At 45.9% G+C, this 19377-nt stretch overlaps 1 protein-coding gene across 1 annotated transcript in view; it reads left to right on the top strand.

Moving 5' to 3' along the window:
* The first annotated feature begins 6787 nt into the window (after nt 1-6787).
* Nucleotides 6788-19377, top strand: part of GNG12 (G protein subunit gamma 12) — a 128368-nt gene continuing 115778 nt past the window's right edge. Inside the window, exon 1 of the mRNA XM_079696902.1 lies at nt 6788-6864. The gene's annotated coding sequence lies outside the window, so the exon portion shown is untranslated. The remainder of the gene's footprint in view (nt 6865-19377) is intronic.

Below are 19377 nucleotides of genomic sequence, written 5' to 3'. Positions count from 1 at the left end.
TCACTACTCAGAACTGGGAGGTACTTTAAAATATACAGACCATGTTGGGTTTTGTCAGATATGTTAAAATCTGAAGAACTAGTAAGATCTAGGCTGCAATTTGCCATACTGAAAAAGTTTTCTAGTCTAATTGTCTGCACCAGGGGTTACCACAACTCTAAAGAGGCAGATACATATTTTAGGCCTTGTGACCCATAATGTTTCTGTCATAACCATTCAGCTCTGTAAGTAGAAACAGCCAAAGACAATAGATAAATGAATGGGTGTGGTGGCGTTCCAATGAAACTTTATTCACAAAAACAGATGGCCGATGGTCTGCCCCTCTTAGCCATAGTTTGCCAACTGTTGGTCAACACAATGCCTTTTTTCTTCTTTTTATAATATGAAAAGAGATATATTTCTAGTATGGGGAAAACCCCCACATTATTCAAAGAAAGGCTATACTTTCGTGGTAAAAAAAAAAAAATTCATGCAATATAAAAAAAGTGTAGGTTACCCAAAACCTTACCACCTTGATAAAATCACTTTTAACATTTTGCCAAACATCACTGCAGATATACTCATACAGACATTTGTGCTTGTGTGTGTATGCTTTTTTTATACATGAGTGGGAAATTCTATTCATGGTCTTCTGTAACTTGCTTCCTATGCTCAAAAATATATTTGGGGCATCTTTTCATGTGAATATAGTTAGATCTACCTATTTTCACAGAGTGCTTTAGATGGAGGTAACATATCTCCCCTGGTGAACATTTGGGTTGCTTCCCTTGATAACCTCTACATCTCTACTTCCTAGTTGACCACTGGTTGAACCCCTTCAGTGATGGGAAATTTGTTCATTCTTGAGCCCACACATTTGACCTCTATACAGCAGTGTCTGGGGACTTCCATTCTCCAGAGCTAGAGAGCCTAGCTCTGTAATAAGCCAGAGAGCTAATTTTGAGTTAGTAATCAACTAACTTGAGTTAGTGACTCAATTTTGGGCCACTCCCACCCAGGCCTCTGGAGGCTTCCATCCATTTGAGGATGGAACTGCACTGAACTGACTACTGATCTGTAGTCACAGTTTGGGTCATAGCTCCTGCCTCTGCCGATACGTGTTTCAACAAGTTACTTGGGGATTTCCAAGATTGTGGGTGCTTTTCCCTGACCTAACTTCTACATGAGAAGATGGCAGCCTCTGACTGAGCAGAAAAACCAGTTTGTGAAAAACTTACCCAGGTAACCTATTCAAAAAGAGGAAGCTCTCTTCATAACTTCTAGGGCAAGTTCAGACAAAGAGTGTGGCCATGTGCATTAGAAGAAATAAAATCCTTCGGAAGCAATGCTGATATTCCAGATAAACTGTTGTGAAGTCCGTGGAGACCTGATCACCCAAAGACTGACTGATTTGCCTCATTTCTTTCATTTCTCTTTCCCCATCTCTTTCTGACTGAGCCTTTAGTTAGGGTGTTGTTATTGACTATTGAATAGAAGTTCATAGAAGTAGAGCTTCACCAACGAATTGTAATTAATTTAAAAACAATCAGCTGTCCTGAGTTATAAAACCATTTCGCTTGCTTGCTTTATAAGGGATTATATAGCAGAGAAAGCCATCTTTTAAAAAATGTTTAAATTTCATAGAATTGGGACTTTAGAGACCATTGTAAATCTCTTTTATTTTAAGGACAAGCCACAGCCCAGTAAGGTGAAATGATTGCTCCAAATTCACACAGATTGTTAGTGGCAAAGCCAGGACTTAATCTCAAAGGCCTTGCCTCATGCATAAAATTTTACTTCACTACACTGTCACTCTTTCTTAAGCAACTGATTGATTGATTGATTTGTCTCGAGTGCCATGGGAGGATGGAAGATAGTTGGAGCAGAAAAAAGAAAGGGAAAGAAAAAAGAGTTCTGAAGAAGTCTGGAGAAAGAAAAAATAGGAAATTAAATAGGTTCATAGTATAAAGAAGGCAAAATGCAACCAAGCATTGCCCAGGTGCTACATGGAAGATAAAGGGGTCAGGTCCTCCTGGGCTGGGCTGAGAATGCCAGTTTTGACTGACTATAAGCCCAAGTGAGACACTGGAGATAACCCACGTATATTGTGCACTCTGGAGCTTCTCCCAGACCCCCTGTTCAGGGGTGACACACCTGTTCCCGAGTTGCTGGGAATATTGGTTCCTGACCACTCACAGCTGTGTCCATCAGTGGGCATTACCCTTAGTGAACTGCTTTGCCCAATGAGACACCTCTTCCCAGGAATACAGGATATGGAGATACAAAGGTCCAATACACTGGACTCAATATGGTCCATTTCTGAAGAGCCACCTACCTCCAGTCCCCCCTGGACTGCAGGTCCAGCTGTAACCATGTTGAGAGGCATCCTTGTCCTCTGCCCTATCCTGCCTGCCTTGCTTCCTTACAGGTGTATCTTTTTAACCACTCGCCCATAAGTCTTCTTCATGCAAGGTATGTTTCCAGGTAACTCAATCTAAGATACCACCCAAATTCACACTTTGTGTGTATCATTCCGTGTCAGACTTGAGAAGAAAACCCAGGTTTCTGCCCCATCATTTGTTAACCTAAACCATTCTCAACTGCTCTACCTCTTCCTGTGGCTCAAGCTCTTTATGTACAACTTGACATGACTCATCCTTCTACAAGGTGGGCTCCCAAGGTGTAGGATGCTGACCACCAGTGTATTATACAAGATAATTTTGGTAGTACTTGAATGGGCTGGCTTTTACTTTAATAGTTGTTATCTTAGCTTGGGATTCTCCAGAAGCAGACCCTGAGATAAGAACTTAAGTGAGGGCTTCCCTGGTGGCGCAGTGGTTAAGAATCTGCCTGCCAATGCAGGGGACACAGGTTTGAGCCCTGGTCCGGGAATATCCCACATACCGCGGAGCAACTAAGCCCGTGCACCACAACTACTGGGCCTACACTCTAGAGCCCGCGAGCCACAACTACTGAGGCCTGTGCCCTGAAACAGGAGAAGCTGCTGCAGTGAGAAGCCCATGCACTGCAACAAAGAGCAGCCCCCGCTCATCCATCTCAACTAGAGAAAGCCCGCGTGCAGCAACGAAGACCCAACGCAGCCCAAAATAAATAAATAAATTTATTTTTAAAAAAAAGAAAAGTGAAAATGACTTATTAGCATCCAGGCCTACATCGTTGTTGTGCAGCCTGTAAAGTCACACACCTGTGTAGTCACACATGTCCTCCATACTTGGTTTAATAGTCTGTTGCCATCTTGAAATTCTTAATGATTTATGAGCATTTTTAAATCTTGTATCAGGCTCTGCAAATTATATAGTTGGTCCTGATTAGGATGTGTTCCTAGGTGGGGGAGTGGGAAGTAGGTCCTGGAAGGGTAAGAAGGACAAGCAAGAATGTGGCATCAGTTCCCACGGAAGTGAGGAGAGAATTTGGCTCAATCTCGTAGGGAGCCCTGTAGACAGTGGAGATTCACCCTGAAGTTGTTCCAACTGAGAGCAAAGGAATTGGCGTATTTATATGGGCATAGTCCTTAGTCACTGGTTAAAGGTTGAGGCAGGGGTGGGGGAACATCAATTCCCAGGTACTTCCAGCTGCCCTGTGAGCCAGCAAAGTAAATCCTGCAGCTGAGGGTGGTGTGCTGACAATGAGATGCAGGTGCCAGGATCAGGTGATGGGAATGAATGCACACCTGGAGCCAGTGTGCATGAAACTGGAGAAGGATCAGAGGGGATATGGCAGAACACTGACGGGCAACTGCTGGTGTTAAGCATCTACTTTGATGTGATCTAGAGTAAGAGACTGATGCTAGCTCATCAAAGTCATGATTTCACAGGTGAGATTACTAACAGCCAGCATCCTATGTGTAAGAAATAACAAAAGTAAGTCAATCAAAAATATAAATTTAAAAAATCATATAGGAGGCACAGTGATATGTAGATGAAATGTGAATGACTGAAGTTTGGACACAGCAGAGCAGAAAGAACGACTGGATGGAGGGTCGTGGGTAAAAGCACACCGTCTGGAGCCAGACCCCTTGGGTTGAATTCTGGCTTTGTCACTTTTGGATTGCATGGCTTAACCTCTCTGAGCCTACCTGCTAGGGTTGTTAGGAGGATTAATAGAGTTAATATATGTTAAGCACTTAAAGCAACATCTGCCATGAAAGTGTTAGCTCTTATTCTTGCCTTGCTCCTAACTAGATCAGTGCATCTCAAACTATCTGTGGGATTTTATTTTCAATCTGTTGCAGGCTGATGCTTTTATCCAACATGATAAATACAAAATGGATAACGAGAAAAATGAAAGAAACATACAGAATACAAGGCCATATTTTGTTATTAAGTTCAACAGGCAGAAAATTACTCAAATTGCTATAAAAGTTTTTACATGCTCACCTTCAGTTTCTGTGCTTATCCCATTACAGATGGGTAACAGTTCCCAGATGGTCATTGTTCCGTGGACCACACTTTGAATAGCACTAAATTAGAAAAGCTTCAATAAACCCCTTCAATTCTTGGTGCCTCAGTTTCCAGATGAGAATTACATACGTGAAAGCATTTACTAGACGACAAAGGGCTCCAGAAGTGGAAATCAGTGGTAGGGCTTTAGGAGTCGATTCTGTAGTCTGTGGCCAAAAGATACAAACTCCAGTGTATGATGGTCTCAGTCCCAGCTGGCATCAGGCTGCTCTGTTTAGAGTGTATTCCTGGAACTGTCAGTGTCTGTGAATCAGTCAAGCATTTCCTGCCACTGTACCAAGCAGGGAATAAAGAGCTCCCCTGGCAGCCTGTGGCTTGCACACCAACAGCTACCGCCATCCACAGGTTGCAAGAATCACAGTCCTGGGGCAGAGCATCCAACCACAGACTTCTCATACCTGCAGTACCCCTTCTACAGCCTGGTCAAAAGATTTCACCGAGAATGATACTCGAGCAGGGGTCAGGAGGGAAGAAAGAGTGAAGATAATATCCTCACTGCAATCCTTGGCTCCTGGCTTCCCTAGGCCTCACTTCTCCTCAGTTGGTGAAACTCAACTCACAGACATCCTTCACCAACGCTTTAACACTCCATTTCAAGTCTGGACTCTGCCCACACTGGTTTTAAGTGAGCTACTTTGGCCTTCTCTTCTCTTTTATCTCCACCCTGTCAAACAGGAAAGCAGATACCTAGGAACCTGCAAGAAGTCCACTGAGTGGTAAGATTTCTGCACATCCAACTTTTTGACTCTTTCTGGACTCTTTCTGGACTTTTTGAGGGTGAGTCCCCCGTCTGATTCATCTTTGTGTCTCTCCAATCACCATTATTGCAATGCTTGGCACACATCAGGTGCTCAAGGAGTGTGCGTTGAATGGCTGTATATACGAATAGTCAGAAGTCTGTGGAAACAGAAGTGGCTTTTCAAACTACCCCACCCTGAATCCATTCATTAAGCAGAACTCTACCAGGTACTGGGCGTTCGGAAACACAAATCTCAGGGCGAGAGATGGAGAGGAAGCGCATGATGAGTGGATGTACTAAAAATTCAACAATCCGCAGTTATAGCTCCATTTTCTGGAAAGCAAAGTCTCTCTGTGGCCCCAGGGCCCTTTAAATTTTACTGTGACTGTTTTCTTAAGAAATTCCTGGAGCAGAGCCTAACTTTTGTGTAGGGGGTTGGCGGCGTGCATATTGGCGGCCTAAGGGACGGCTGGCTTAAGAGTTGCCGAGCGTTCGAGCGTTCGCACGCGAAGGAAACTTCTCAGGAATCAGAGCGACCCGGTGGAGGGCTGTGAAGTGAGGCGGCCCGAGAATCCTTGAACTTCCAAGGCTACGGGGAAGTCGGGGAAGGGAAACTGGGGGTGGCCAAGGCGGCCAGACGTTTGCAGGACTTCAACGCTCCCGACTTTTCCCCCCTGCCGGCCCAGACCTGACACGGGTTCGGCGGCCGAACCAGGGAACAGCCAGGGCGTCTGGGCAGGAGGGAGGAGGGCCGGGCCGGGAGGAAGGAGTCCGAGGCTGCCGCCGCCCCGCCCGTCGGGCTGTCCGCCCCGCCTACCCGAGCGAGGCGGAGCCGGCGCCCGCCCGGAGGAGCAGCAGGAGGAGAGGTCGGAGTCGTCTCCAGGAGCCCTTAGAGACAGAGTCCCCGGCAGCGGCGGTGACGGCAGGGGCAGCGCACCGGCAGGCGAGTGAGCACCGAGCGGCGGGCGCAGGTGGCGGGTCCGGTCCCCGAGGGAACAGGGGCGCAGCGCGGGGCGTCGGCTGGCCAGTTCGGGAGCCGCCTCCGAGTTCCCGGTGCTGGGAAGCGAGATGGAGGGAGGGAACGGAGGAAGGAAGGAAGGAGGAAAGAGTGTCCCGGAGGGCGGGGACTGGTCGGGGCACTGGGCGCCGGAGACCGGGATGGGGGAGGGAGGGAAAGGGACGCCGAGACCCGGAGGCAGAAGGCGCTCTCGCCCTCGACGGGCGGCGGTCGGAGGGCGCAGGAAGCCAGGGGCCCTGCGGGGCCAGGGCTGGGGACGCGGCCCCCGGGACGAGGGCGGGAGTGGGAGGAGAGGTCTCCCAGCTCGCTCGCTTGCTTCCTGGTCTGCCCGCGGCCGTGCGCCCCGCACCGGGTTGGGGCTGGGAGGCTCCGGCGTTCCTCGCTCGTGCTTGCGGTGGTGCCAGGTTCGGGAGGAGGGCGGACAACTGGGGGAGACCGGGGCGCCACGCCCCTCTTCCCTACTTTCTTCCGTTCTTTCTGGGGACTAGGCGGCGTGTGCGCAGACCTGGAACCCGCTCGGCGCTGGGGGTCTGGCGGGGAAATAGCGGGTCACAGCGAGGACTCAGATCACACATCCCGCGAGGGACCCCTGAGCAGTGAGTGGCCCGGAGACTTTGCGGATGGTATGAGGAGGTCAAGACTCAGACGTGAGTCTTGCGTGATTTTTTAAAAAGTACTGCCCCGACACTTATTGCGTGGATCAGAGTGACTTTTTTTTAAATTTTAACTAGGGCATATCAATTAAAGCTAATTTTAAAACGCTGTCACTGAAGTCGCCCGACACTCACTTGTCCCTCGCCTTCTGTTTGTGTCTTGTAAACTTGACTTAAACCATTCATAACTTTCGAAAAGGACCCCGTGATTCTCGTTAAAACCCCGCCGTGGAGTGAAACTTTGGGCAACTAGAAATCTGAGTGAAGGAACTGCCGAGGCCTGTCATCTTGTGGTCACCCCTGTCCGGGCGAGGTTGTATACAAACAAGTGCACAGAGAAGGAAATGGCCAAAAACCGGCGAGAAGGGAGGTCCCCCGCGCCCACGTGTCAGGGCACGTTTAATGGCTGCTTTGAGTGGAAACAAACCGGAATGTATTAGACCTTGTGGAGTTGGGCAAACTTCACATGATTAGCTTCCTTCCCATCAGTCGTTTCCTTCCCCGCCCCCCTGCTGTCTTTGTGGACACTTTATATTTCCTGGGGCTGTTGTAGCTTCGTCTGCGTAGACTGTCTATAAGGAATCTTTTGGACCTTGTCAGAGGTAGGGACTGTGTCTGTGTGTTCTCTACTTTAAAAGCCGAGTTTGGCTTTGTTTTGAAAGTGCTAGTCCCCACACTGCACCATTGCTGGTGCTTCTCAGCCCTGCGTGTAAATTATCGCAGGATGGCGGCCCTCACCTAGGAGAACCAGGAAGGCCGGCAGCGCTAGAATGACGGGGTTGCATTTAACTGTTGCCAAAACAGTCACATTCAAGTAAGGAGCTGTTTTGATTCTTTAAAAAAAAAAAAAAAACAAAGTATATGTGTCAGCAAGACCTGTTTTCAATAAACAAACATGATTCGCACATCATTTTTTAAAGTAATCAAACGTTTTACAGAGACTTCAGTGATAAAAGGACTTTGGGATCAACCGTTCAGTTTCTTTGCCTTCCCTAACGGTAAACTAACACCATAAAACCCTGGTTTAAGTCCAAAAAATGCTGAACAATCTAAGGGCTGTGTCTTTAGGCCTTATAAAAAAAATGCAGTTGTATTTTTACTGTTTTTAACCCAGGTAATTCAGGAAGATGTTGAATCTGGACAGCATTTAGATTTGTGTAGAAATACATAAAAATGTGGATCTGTGTTTCACAAGAAACCGGAAAGATTAATACTATAAAAATTTTCAATGTCACAAGCTCCAGCCTCATTTGAAAGCCTCGCTCTCTAACAATGAGATTTGCGGTGTCGGGCTTACGTTGTCATTTGTTGAAGGACATGGGTGGTCGTCATGTTGTGACAGCAAAAAGCTGCTTAGTCGAAACACTTGAAGAAATGGCTAGCTAATATCAGATTAGTTTTGTTTACCTCTTTCTGAGAGAAGAAAATTTCAAATTTGGAATTATGTCATTTATTGTGTTGGATTTTTATTGGGTGTTTTTTTTTAAGTTTGATATGTCAGCTTAAGCTTAATTTAGGGAGGCAAGTTGTGGAAGTCAAATTTTTCTGGAGTCTGATTTGGAAGAGAAGCAGCTTAACAGTGGTTTGAGGTATGGTTTTGGTGTGACAGATGTGGATGGGAATATTAGTTATTTAACCGTTTTCAGTCTGATTTGTAAAATGAGGATGATAGTGGTCTCTGTCTTGAGAATTTTTATGAAAGTATATGAAACAGTCTTTGGAAAACATTTTGCACCTAATACACAGATAATGTTCAGAATTATTAGGTATTTTATCTACTGACCAGCAGCCGGCTATTGGATAAATTAAAAGATGGCAGTTTGAACCTTCTGGAAACACTAGATAGAGCAAATAAATCAGGTAAAGAAGGTACCTGATTTTATAGCTAGATGGATAGATAGTAGGTAGATAGATTGGTAGGTAGGTAGATAGGTAGATAGATAAAGCTTCTGGAATGCTAGAGCAGTTAAATTCCAAAGAAGTTACCTGGTTTTATAGATATATAGAGCAAGATGTCTATCCATCTATCTGTCTAAAATATCTAAAATATTTGTTTACATATGTGTGTCATGTTTCTACTACAGCGGTATGAATAATTATGATTACTGGAGTAACAGTTTTAATGTGCTTTTAGTGTGAAGTTACAGTCGTATAATATTTTTAGAGCCAGGCAATCATTTCATTACTCATATTTTAACTTTGAAGAGAATTTATATTTAAAATAGTCATGCTTATTAGCCCTGGGTAGGACATTAAACAGAAACAGAAATATTTGTCTTTTACCTAGTATGATTTTTAAAGTATGAAAAAAATGTGACCTGGAGTATACAGTTATTTTTCACGTACTGATGTCCAGTGCTAACAGATAAGCCTCAAGAAGTGTTTAGGGGGACTTCCCTGGTGGTGCAGTGGTTAAGAACCCGCCTGCCAATGCAGGAGACATGGGTTCGAGCCCTGGTCCAGAAAGATCCCACATGCCGCAGAGCAACTAAGTCCGTGTGCCACAACTACTGAGCCTGCGCTCTGGAGCCCGTGCCACAACTACTGAAGCCCGCTGCCTGGAGCCCGTGCTCCTCAACAAGGGAAGCCACCTCAATGAGAAGCCCGTGCACGGCAACGAAGAGTAGCCCCAGCTCGCCGCAACTAGAGAAAGCCCACGCGCAGCAACGGAGACCCAAAAATAAATAAATAAATAATTTTAAAAAAAGTGTTTAGGGGCTTCCCTGGTGGCGCAGTGGTTGAGAGTCCTCCTGCCGATGCAGGGGACACGGGTTCGTGCTCCGGTCCGGGAAGATCCCACATGCTGTGGAGCGGCTGGGCCCGTGAGCATGGCCGCTGAGCCTGCGCGTCCGGAGCCTGTGCTCCGCAATGGGAGAGGCCACAACAGTGAGAGGCCCGCGTACCGCAAAAAAAAAAAAAAAAAAAAGTGTTTAGGAAAGGACTAGCGGCATTTCATAAACGTTTTGTAAAAGCGTTGTGACTGATGGTAAACTTTTGTGAGACTGGGTGTTCCGTTAATTCAGGGAATCTACTCATCATGTCATTGACTCAATTGCAAAATTTAAAAAATGCTTCCATCTTGAAAACAAACCCTTTTAAGTGTCTGTTGTTTTCTTAACTCATGTCAGGTGCATAGGATTGGGCCAATTGGAATCGTGGCTTGTGCCACAGACGACTTCTCGTTTACTAATTGTTCCACAGGGACTCAGATCATGCTTATAATATTTTTAAATAACTGTAAAGGGTACAGTATTATTATGAATCATTTCTTGCCTATGACATTATACTCTGAAGCAGCGGAGGACTCGATTGAATAAATTATTGATTCTTTTCTCTCTTAGAACATCATAGCATAGTGATGGATTCCAGGCTCATGCTTCTAGGTGTGTAGCGTGTGGGCAAGTTACTTAATACCTCTGTGCTTCAGTGAGGTGTTGGGAGGGATAAATGAGTTAATCTCTCTAAAGCATTTAGAACAGTGCCTGACACATAGTCTATGCTCAACAATATTAACATTAAATTATTACTTACTGAAATTTTCTAAATGTTATGAGCATACATTATTTTTGTAACAGGAAAACAACTATATGAAATTTTAATGTTTCCCCCAAATCTAAAAAGGCTCAGTAATTTATATAGTCCTGTCAAGCAGTGCTTAAGAAGCAAGAGAATACAATCAGGCAATTCTCATTGTGTCTTTTAAACATGAAATGGAGTGCAGTGTTAATTTGTTCAACAAATTAATTCTCCTAGATCTCAGTCCCATTTTCCTTTCTTATTAGAAACTTGAAAAAAAAATCGATAATCCATGAAGTCCACCTTAGGATAGGTTAAGTAGGGGAAGGGTGGTGTGCCCAGTTACAGTGCATTATTACACTAACAACTAATTAGAAAAAAATTATGCATAGAAAAGAAAGTACAGACAAATGGATGGTGGAATTGTGGCGCTTCTCCCCATATTTTTGCCAATGAGCATGTATAGAAAATAAAAGATAATCCATTTGTGTAACAATTACTCAGTAAAACCTGGTTTATTAGCTACAAATAGAAGGATTTTGGTTTTGTTTTAGAAAAAACACCAGCTTGCATAGCAATCGAAGTTCTTTGAGTTACATGTGAGAACTATTTAGCAGTAAAAGAGAGGCCCTTTTGAAGTGTGCAGGTTTACCTAATTAAGAGATGTTTGAAATTTGGGTTTGCCTGCAGATGCAGTTCACCAACCTTGACTTTATGGAAACTGTCACTCCCCAGATCCCTCCTGTCCCAGCCCTGCATCGAGGAGCTGTGTGTATACAGCACGCGTGTCAGAGGCCTCTAAGACAGTCACAGAGAAGACATACCTGCCATTAGTTTAATGGGAGAGTTCAATAGGTAAAAAAATATACCTTCAGCACAGTTGTGCGACTCCATTTATGGAGCTGTTCTACATCCTAGGCCCCAGTCTAACCCCTTTACATTTATGATCTTGCCCAGTCCTCACAGCAGCCCAGGTGAGAAGGCTGAGGCTCCCTAAGCAGCAAGACGAGGATGTGACCCAGAGTTGTTCTGACTCCATATACTGTGCACTAAGAGCTCTGCCAGGAGCCGCAGTGGAGGTGCTTCCAGCTAAAAGTGCTTCCTTATGGAGGACGTTTCGTTTAGAAGCTGTAACTCAAACCAAGAGAAACAGGAAGAGAGGGCTCCTCTTGGGGGTGAGATGACCGGCCTGAGGAGTATTACCAGTGCCTTGCCATTGGGCTCATTGGGCTCCTTGCCCTCTGCAGCCATAGAAGTCGAAGCTTCCAGAATTCCCTCAGAGACCCAACAGGCCTGAAGGGATCCTTAGAGTCGGTCTCTCCCATGCCTGGATTCCCCAAGAGGGCCTTGAGCAGAGATGGGGGCACCAGCTGAGTCCTGCTCTAGAGCCAGCTCCCACCGACAGGTCCTGTCTCCCCGCTTCTCTCTCAGGAATAAAGGGAAGAGCGGTGAGCCCCACGCTTTGGACCCAGGGCAGAGGGTGAAGGTGATTTGACTGAAGGTTACTTCTAGGTGAATTATTCCATTTAGTGCCGACTCTCTTGAAAATCATTTCTAGTGTCACTTAAATGTCTGGTTTATTGTGTCAGGCTTTATTGGGTGTCGTAAAAGTGCTCAGGTGGGAGTGTCTGGTTGCCATCCCCTGACAAGGGGGGGTTTTTGTCTTCTCTTAACGGGTCTGCATTTTGGAGGATTACTGTATAATAAAAACCAGGGTGTTGTAGACTGTTAAAAGACTTCTGATATTTTCAACTCTGCTGGAGAATTAGTAGCTCAAAGAAGATTTTCTTTTAGGTCTGCTTTGGTGAATCAGTTGCTAAGAATCTTTTGTAATTTTTCACATTCATTGATTGTAAGCAGGTGACTTTGGGGCCAGAGGGTCCGGAGGTCTTACATTCCATTTGCTTTCTTACAGAATAGACTACCATTCCTCTTGCAGTCAGTGTCACGTAACTGACATAGGATCCCCTTGGTTGACTGAGAAGAGGAGCATAAGTTCTGACTTAACTTGGGTTGGTGTCATCACAAATGCTCCCTGGGTAGGCTCTGAATCAGTGGTCATCGCTGCGCTTGCGTGCCACATAGAGAGCATTGCCTTCATCCCCAATGGCTGTGTGCAAACCCACATGAGCCCATGGGGGTGGAATCTTCACTTTACCCATGTAGAATAATCAGGCTTTTACTTAGCTACAGATGCTACCAGCCAAGATGTCCCTGAGCACTGGACATTAAACCTTTAGCCCCCCTACACTGGAGCCCTTTGCCCAAGATCCCAAGCTTGCAGTAACCTCAAAGTTTGCCTGCTTTTCAGAGACAAATGATTGCAGTTTAGCTCTCGGTGTGAGCTAAAGAAATCTAAGGATGGAGAGAGGAATCAAAATCCAAAAGCTGCTTGGACTTTATCGAGGCGTAGTGAGGACTTTACTGATATGAAACCATCACACCAGGTTTATTCAACCAGAACCTCAGGCAAATTGGAAAAGTCAGTTGTTGAAGCCAGCAGACTTGGTGCCTGTCCTGTACCTAAACTACCCAAACCTTTTGCAGTGTTAGACCATGAGCTGCACATTAGACCATGAGGCTTCATGTGGGTGTGTAAGGTCATGATTGGCTGCTCAGACAAGTTGTCAGGGGAAGGTTGAATGTCTGGCCAAGAAGCAGAAGAGTTGGATTGTGACTTCTTGACAGGGTTGCTTTGAACTCTTGTACAGATTGTTCACTGCACAAGACTAGCTGGCCAAGGAAGTTAAGTGGGGCTCAAATCTCTCCAAAAACTATGTGTCCTGGGTTAGAACTGCCTCTGCCAGGAGGAGGGGGCACTTCATTCTGACTCCGTCAAGCCTGCAAGGCTGGGTGCACTTGGAGGGCTGGCCTTTTCGTAAGTCACACAAAGGCACAATCTGGCAGCAGGAGCCCTGCCTCTCCCAGCACCTTCAGCCACAATAACCCTCAAAATGACATGAGCCGGCTGAGTCTAGCACGTAGTAGGTACTTAATAAATGCCAGTGGAATGAAGGAATAAAACCACAGTCTCTGTAGTGTGTGCGAGTGAAGTGGATGAGCCAGTGTTCTTTTTAATCAAAAAGGTAAAATTGATGGTATCTACTAGGAAAGGCACATTCAGTGGTGCGTGTTCCCTGTGACAGGCTTCTTCCTCTTTAGTTCATCATTTCCTAAGGGGCAGGTAAAGCCCAGCACTTGAGGGGTCGTTGGCGTTTTTTACTCTGAGTCCAGCACCAACAAACGTGCTCAGCATTGCCTGGTACCTGCGGGGCTCCTGCAGTGGTGCCTCCTGGGAATGGACAAAGGGATCCATTGGTGTTTATTGACCAGCTGTGGGCCCTCCTCTTGGGGACAGGATGCAAAGGACACTGGCTGCAGGAGCCTTTGGAATTTACCTATGAGTGGCTGCTTCTTGTGTAGAAAGACTTTTCTAGTTTAGGGTAAGAAGTGGGGAGCCTTGTTGCTAAAGCCACTGACAACTGAGGAAGGGGCTTGTCTGTGTCCCTTGCAGTGCCAGCTGCTGCTTGCATGCCTCTCTTTTAAGTTGATCCTTTAGAAAGCAGACTCTCAGAATTAACCTCCTCTTGGCTCCCCTCCTGAGGGGCAATCCGCACAGCAGGTAGGATCAGCCATGTTTAGTGGGTCAAACTGCTAAGACAGTGGTTCTGTGCATAGAGGTGCTGGCTTGCACTTAGGACCTTGGCCTTCTGCTGTTTTATGGAGGGGCCGCACCTTGTGAAAAATGCCCAAAGGTGCAGAAACGTGAACGCCTTTCGCATTTAGCCTGGTTAAATGCAGCTTTCTTCAGGGAAACTCAGATTCCCAAAACAGGAATAGCAGGAGATAACAATTCCTAATAAGGATTTCCCACAGAATTTCTTTTCCTTCTTTATTTTGGCTGCGTTGGGTCTTTGCTGCTGCGTGCGGGCTTTCTCTAGTTGTGGCGAGCAGGGGCTACTCTTCATTGCGGTGCGCGGGCTTCTCTTGTTGTGGAACACGGGCTCTAGGCACGTGGGCTTCAGTAGTTGCAGCACACGGGCTCAGTAGTTGCGGCTCGCGGGCTCTAGAGCTCAGGCTCAGTAGTTGTGGCACATGGGCTTAGTTGCTCCGTGGCATGTGGGATCTTCCTGGACCTGGGATCGAGCCCACATCCCCTGCCTTGGCAGGCGGATTCTTAACCACTGCGCCACCAAGGAAGTCCCTCAAAATTTCTTGAGAGGGCAAACTTACCTGTTACATTTATGGTACGATTTGATTTTACAAAATTCCAGGATTCTCAACTTTTCAGGAATATCTCTCTGTTGAATTAAGCAGAATATTCCGGCACATGCTTTGCCCTCTTTTTTGACATAAATATTTGATGAGCAGCATGCTTCAGCCATTACTGTCCAAGTCCAGAAAGCAAATAGATGCGCCTGGCATGCTGCCTGGGAGGGAATCCTCGTGTTTCTGCCTTTGCCTCCAATTCACCTCCAGTTCTCTGATTTCCTCCTGCTGTAATAAATGCCAAGGGGCTCAGGGACACCCACACCCAGCAGGTGATACCACACAGGGCAGAGACCCCCTCTCCATGCACGCCTCCTGAGCTCTGGATCCAGGTTCCTCTGATTTACTGATGCCAACGTGAGAATTCACCTGCCTCAACCCAGGTTTCCCAGAAGCCTCCTCAGCTTTGTTTCTTCAAGCTGGGATTGTCCTATTCTTCACACTCCTGTGAAAAATGGTTTATACAACCTCTCCATTTTAAAAAAATTGGTAATGTATTTATATGGTTTACCCCCATATAAAAAGGTAAACACTGAGAAATCTTGCTCCCGTCCAAGCCTTTTCCACATTCTCTACAGGCTGCAACTTGTAAATACAAGCAAATGAGGGTGTGCATGTGTGTGCGTGTGTGTGTGTATTTAATGCTTCCCCCTTCTTTCACAAAAAGTGGTATATTATATATACTGTTCTGTGTCTTGCTTTTTAAAATTAGCAGTCTGTCCTGGAGATCTCTCTCTATCCGCACGCTCGTTTTCCATTGTGTAGATGTAGCATGGTTTATTCGACCAGTCCCCTATGGCTGGACCTTTGAATTGTTCCCAGTCTTTCGCTATTACCCACAGCGCTGCAACAAATAAAGGTGTCATCTTGCTTTTGTGCGGGTGGACCTAGAGGATTGATGCCCGGGAGCGGGACTGCTGACTCGCAGGGCCCTGTCAGCCCCTTGGGAAGGGTTGGCTCATTTTGCCCTCTGCTCAGCAGCTATCCGATGGCCTGTCTCCCCATAGCCCCACCGGCACGGAGGGTGTCAGCTCTTTTTATTTTTGCTAATCTCATTGATGAGAAATGGTAATTAGGGTTGGTTAAATTTTGCGAATTGTGAGTGAGTGAGAGGATTGGGGCCGTTTGTACATCTTCCCCTGTGGGCAGTCCAGGCCTGCCGATCCCTCCGTGGGCGTTTATCGACCTTTCCTCCTGAAGCTAAGCCTCTTGCCTACACCACTGTCAAAATCTCTAAAATACAGACTTAAGAATGTGATAGCTCTTTCGGGCCCAAGGGTAGGGTGGGCTGCCAAATTGTCAGTGCAGATTCGAGAGAAGTGGAAAGTAGGGTTTTATGTCAGTTGCTAATGTCTGATTTATAAATAGTTTTCGGCTAATGGTATCATTAAACTGCGGCTTCTCCAAAACCATTATGAAGCTGACCTTCTAGTCTAGAATTTCTCCCTCTCAAACAAAAACAAGAGAGATTGAGAATATATAAATTCCAATGGCATTTCCTGCAAAATCTTCTAAGAAATCTATATTTTTCCTTTCATATGCATCTCCTGAAAGGTCATACACGCCACATTCTTTTGTGTGCATACCTGCTGACCTGCTGAATAGGGCTCTTGTTCGCCCTTTGATTTAACCATCAGAGAGCTGTCTACTCTTATTTCCAGGGTGAAAGAAAAGAGGTAAGTAAAAGTACAAGGTAAAGAGACTGGCCAGAGTTCAGGATTCGACGAAGGGTGCAGGGTTGGAGTTCCACAGTCATCTCTCTTTTTTTTTTTTTTTTTTTTTTTTTGCGGTACGCAGGCCTCTCACTGTTGTGGCCTCTCCCGTTGCGGAGCACAGGCTCCGGACGCGCAGGCTCAGCGGCCATGGCTCACGGGCCCAGCCACTCCACAGCATGTGGGATCTTCCTGGACTGGGGCACGAACCCGTGTCCCCTGCATCGGCAGGCGGACTCTCAACCACTGTGCCACCAGGGAAGCCCTTGCTTTTTGAGGTGCTCTTTCAGTCAGCTCTTGGGATGCTTTTTTAATATAAAATTAATTTTCATCTTTTTAAAAATGAAATCCACCGAAAGAGAAATTTTGGTTGAGGGAAAAGATGACTGTGTGTGGCTTATTTCTTTATTTTTTGCGTTTAGAAATTCAAATGAGGCAGTCCTGTATAAAGTTAGCCTCCATCTCCATCAAAAAAAAGAGAAAAACAAAACAAAACAAAAAAAGCAAAACCAAGAAAACCCTAGCACCACAACAAATTCTCCTTCTCAGAGTTCCCACGTTTAGCAGAGGCCCATGAAATCTCTAGAGAGGACGCTATGATCTTCCACCCCCAGCGCTGTCTTTTGAGCTACAAAATGTGTGGATTATTACCTTGTGAAGTTGGGTTTTCAGCTCTCTGGAGGCTTTGTTTTCCTTCCAGTGCTCCTGTCGCTGTAGTGTTGAGCTCCTGCACTATAGTCTCAGCTCTGTAAGAACAGGCTCTTGGTCTGTTGTTCTAGCCCAGGACCTAGAAGGGTATCTAGCACCTTGGAGTGCTCCATCAATGGATAAATGAATGCTGCTGAGGGTAGCTGCCTTCTGGACCTGGCTGGGTCTTTGTGGTCAACCATGTTAGTGATCCCATGTTAGACAGGGGCCTGGGCTGGGGGTCACGTTAGCCATTCCTTGGCCTTTGGGCAGGATGCTCCAGCCCTTGTGCACCCTCTGACGGTGTGCATGATGGTTTAAGAGCTCAGGCTTGCAGTCTGATTCACCTGGGCAAGTCACCTGACCTCGAAGAGCCTCTGCTTTCCCATTGCAAAATAAAGGTAGTGACACCATATTTCAGCAAATCTAAGGTGCCATCAATTATGAGATGTGCCGTTATTCTATGAGCCACTAAGAAAGAAAAAAGAAATTGCTGCCAATTCAACTGTAGCTCCCATTAATCCCAAGAATGTATTGGTTTTCTATGGCTGCCACAACAGATTACCACAAATTTAGCCACTTAAAGCAACACACATGTATTATCTCACAATTCTGACATCAAAAGTCATCACGGTTTTAGCTGGTTTCTCTGCTCTGGGTTTTACAAGTCCGAAATCTTATTGGGAGGTTCTGGGAAGAATCCATTTGCAGGGTCGTTCAGGTTGTTGGTAGAATCCAGTTCCTTGCAGTTGTAGGATTGAGGTTCTTGTCTTGTTGATGGCTGTCAGCGGGGGACCACCCTCAGCTCTCAGAGACCTCTCCTGGGCCCTTGCACTTGGACCCTACACCTCAGATGATGAATCCTTCTCATGCCTGGAATCCCTTTGAGGCCCCCTCTCCTCCATCCCTCTGCTTCCAGCCAGAGAGAGTTCTCTGCTTTTAGGGCTCATTTGCTTCAATTGGGCCCACCTGGATATTCCAGCCTACTCTCCCTTACTTACATCTGCAAAGTCCTTTCTGCTGTGTAACATAACATATTCATAGATTTCAGGGATTAGGGCAGGGACATCTTTGGGGCGCCATTCTGACTACCACAGTCATCCTAGTATCAGGGATGTTAAAATGTGAGCAGAATATGTTTCTTAGAATTGATTAAATACTATCTTTGGTTTAAAAATTAAAGAGCTACTAAGGTATGTAAAGCATTCAGGGTGTCAATAGTAAGTGCTCAGGCGTTAACTATTATTATTATAGTTAATGGTATGATCATAGTGCTTATATAATACCCTTCACCTTTAACTTCAGTTGAAGTTACTCTCCCAGTTAGATGCACTTGACACTAATGGAGAAAGTGTAGTGTGCGGGCAGCTAATTTGATGACAGTGATGGTGATAGTTACTCCTTGAGTGACATCTGTGTGCCGACATGTGCTAGGACCTTTACACACTTTCTCAGGCCTTGCAGTAGCCCTCTGAAGTAGGCAGTACTGGCTCCATTTACAGGTGGGGAAGCAGGTTCGGGGAGGTTGAATACTGCTTAGGAGCTCAGCAGTAGTAAGTGGTGGTGGCATCTTGCTTTGAATCCAGGTCTGCTGGCTCAGCAGTCAGTGCTCTTTGTGACACCATATTACCTGTCCTGGTGTCCACCAGGTGTGTGGGCTGGAGGCGGTGGCCTCCTGGAAGGGAAAGGAACACAGGGGAAGAGGCATTGCCCTGAGATGTGTCTCTCTTGTACTCAGATGTTTCTTTGCTATTAACTGTTTAGCTTATCAAGGAGAAAGTTCCTCTCTCTTCATCCTTTTTTTCAGTTTTCAGTAAACACAGAAATGATCTTTTTTCATGCAACAGGTATTTATCAGTTACCTACTCTGTGAGGATACAGCTGTGAACAGTATTGTGCTTTACAATGAGAAATATATAGACGATCTTTGTATAGTTCCTGTCACAAAACTCCTGAAACGTTTGGAATTTCCCAAGTGATGAGAGCGATAAAGGTGTCTTTTGTTCTGTTATTGAGGTGACTTTGGGACCACACCTAAGGATGGGGGCTGTTTTCCTGGGACTCAACCATGTGATTAGAAGGGTGGAACTTTTGATCCCATCCCTCAGACCTCCAGGGCAGGGAGAGGGGCTGAAGGTTGAATCAGTCACCCATGGCCAGTGATGTAATCAGTCGTAGCTATGTAATGAGGCCTCCATAAAAACTCAAAAGGACAGGGTTAGGAAAGCTTCCGGTTAATGAACAAGTGGAGGATGGGAAAAGTGGTCCTCTCCAAGAGGGCATGGAAGCTCCGTGCCCTTTCCCTGCACCTTGCCCTCTGCAT

Source organism: Hyperoodon ampullatus (genome assembly GCF_949752795.1).
Source record: "Hyperoodon ampullatus genome assembly, chromosome: 2".
Classification (NCBI taxonomy): Eukaryota; Metazoa; Chordata; class Mammalia; order Artiodactyla; family Ziphiidae; genus Hyperoodon; species Hyperoodon ampullatus.
This window is presented reverse-complemented; position numbering and strand designations above follow the sequence as displayed.